Source organism: Schistocerca serialis, chromosome 4 (assembly GCF_023864345.2).
Source record: "Schistocerca serialis cubense isolate TAMUIC-IGC-003099 chromosome 4, iqSchSeri2.2, whole genome shotgun sequence".
Taxonomy (NCBI): Eukaryota; Metazoa; Arthropoda; class Insecta; order Orthoptera; family Acrididae; genus Schistocerca; species Schistocerca serialis.
In genome coordinates, this window is record NC_064641.1 from 90,928,222 (window position 1) to 90,930,572 (window position 2,351).

General features: G+C 45.0%; 1 non-coding gene across 1 annotated transcript; it reads right to left on the reverse strand.

Annotated features, from left to right (window-relative positions):
- Positions 1–909: 909 nt before the first annotated feature.
- Positions 910–984, reverse strand: Trnas-cga (transfer RNA serine (anticodon CGA)). Its single transcript has one exon. It is a non-coding gene; the product is annotated as a tRNA-Ser (tRNA).
- Positions 985–2,351: the final 1,367 nt, after the last annotated feature.

The following is a 2,351-nucleotide window of genomic DNA, read 5'->3' on the forward strand; positions in this document are numbered from 1 at the left end:
GCAGTTGAATGGAGTGGACAGTGTCTTGAAAGGAGGATATAAGATGAACATCAACAAAAGCAAAACAAGGATAATGGAATGTAGTCTAATTAAGTCGGGTGATGCTGAGGGAATTAGATTAGGAAATGAGGCACTTAAAGTAGTAAAGGAGTTTTGCTATTTGGGGAGCAAAATAACTGATGATGGTCGAAGTAGAGAGGATGTAAAATGTAGGCTGGCAATGGCAAGGAAAGCGTTTCTGAAGAAGAGAAATTTGTTAACATCCAGTATAGATTTAAGTGTCAGGAAGTCATTTCTGAAAGTATTCGTATGGAGTGTAGCCATGTATGGAAGTGAAACATGGACGATAAATAGTTTGGACAAGAAGAGAATAGAAGCTTTCGAAATATGGTGCTACAGAAGAATGCTAAAGATTAGATGGGTAGATCACATAACTAATGAGGAAGTATTGAATAGGATTGGGGAGAAGAGAAGTTTGTGGCACAACTTGACCAGAAGAAGGGATCGGTTGGTAGGACATGTTCTGAGGCATCAAGGGATCACCAATTTAGTATTGGAGGGCAGCGTGGAGGGTAAAAATCGTAGAGGGAGACCAAGAGATGAATACACTAAGCAGATTCAGAAGGATGTAGGTTGCAGTAGGTACTGGGAGATGAAAAAGCTTGCACAGGATAGAGTAGCATGGAGAGCTGCATCAAACCAGTCTCAGGACTGAAGACCACAACAACAACAACAACATATTCTGTAAACTGATTTATTGCACATCCGCATATTTCAAAAAAACGTTCAAATGGTGTACAGAATATGTAACTAAATGGCTGACTAAATAACAAATTCTTACTAGAATGAGATTTTCACTCTGCAGCAGAGTGTGCGCTGATATGAAACTTCCTGGCGGATTAAAACTGTGTGCCGGACCGAGACTCGAACTCGGGACCTTTGCCTTTCGCGGGCAAGCGCTCTACCAACTGAGCTACCCAAGCACGACTCACGTCCCGTCCTCTCAGCTTAACTTCTGCCAGTACCTCGCCTCCCACCTTCCAAACTTAACAGAAGCTCTCCTGCGAACCTTGCAGAACTAGCACTCCTGAAAGAAAGGATATTGTGGAGACATGGCTTAGCCACAGCCTAGGGGATGTCTCCAGAATGCGATTTTCACTCTGCAGCAGAGTGTGCGCTGAGATGAAACTTCCTGGCAGATTAAAACTGTATGCCGGACCGAGACTCGAACTCGGGACCTTTGCCTTTCGCGGTCAAGCGCTCTACCAATTGAGCTACCAAAGAACGACTCACGGCTCATCCTCACAGCTTTACTTCTGCCAGTACCTCGTCTCCTACCTTCCAAACTTAACAGAAGTTCTCCTGCGAACCTTGCAGAACTAGTACTCCTAAAAGAAAGGATATCGAGTCTCGGTCCGGCACACAGTTTTAATCTGCCAGGGAGTTTCATATCAGCGCACACTCCGCTGCAGAGTGAAAATCTCATTCTGGAAATATCCCCTAGGCTGTGTCTAAGCCATGTCTCCGCAATAACAGAAGGTATGAATTTTGAATTTCAGTTCTCCAGGACATGGCAGAGGATCCTTTTTCCTAACGACTCATCTTTCCAGACGTTTCATCTATCGGGTAAAGCAAACGGCCATAATTTAAGTTTGTGGACCTTCCGTTCTTGCGATGCAAACTGTGACAAGAATGTAACATCACGGCGTCCCGCAAAATTGGTTGTTTCCTCAACTTCAAGAAGATTTCAATGATTTCATTTTTATGCATGAAGGCGTCACGCCTCACTTTCATCTTAAGTTGCGGTGTTGACTTACGAAGATCATCCCACAACGTTTGATTGGAAGAGGTGGATAGCAAGATCGTGTGTATCGTTTTTGGCCAACTAGGTTACCAGACCTCATACCTTGAAGTTTTCTCTGTGAGAGATACATGAAAGAGAGACTCTTTGTCCCACCTGCGGCAGCTACTCTTGAAGATCTGAGGAATGGGATTATTGAAGCTGTCGATTTAATAAGCAGGGACCTTCGTGTATGAACACAACCATAGATGGAAGCATAAACGGCCAAGGACACTACCAGCTAGGGCATAACCATCCATGGCAAGCTAACAAACACCAACAAGCGACAAACGTCGGCAAGCCCCTGCATATCAGCCACGTTGACTGGATATGCCAGCTGCTATTAAAGCCGAGCAACAGGCTACAGCAGGGAAACCGATGAGCTCGCACACTGTGCATCTGATATATGACCTATCGGACACAAAACGATGATGAACCTAACTTCACAGGTATGCTGACACTGACCGAGGCATCAACTCCGGCACCCAGCGGCAGCCATCGAGTGACAGCA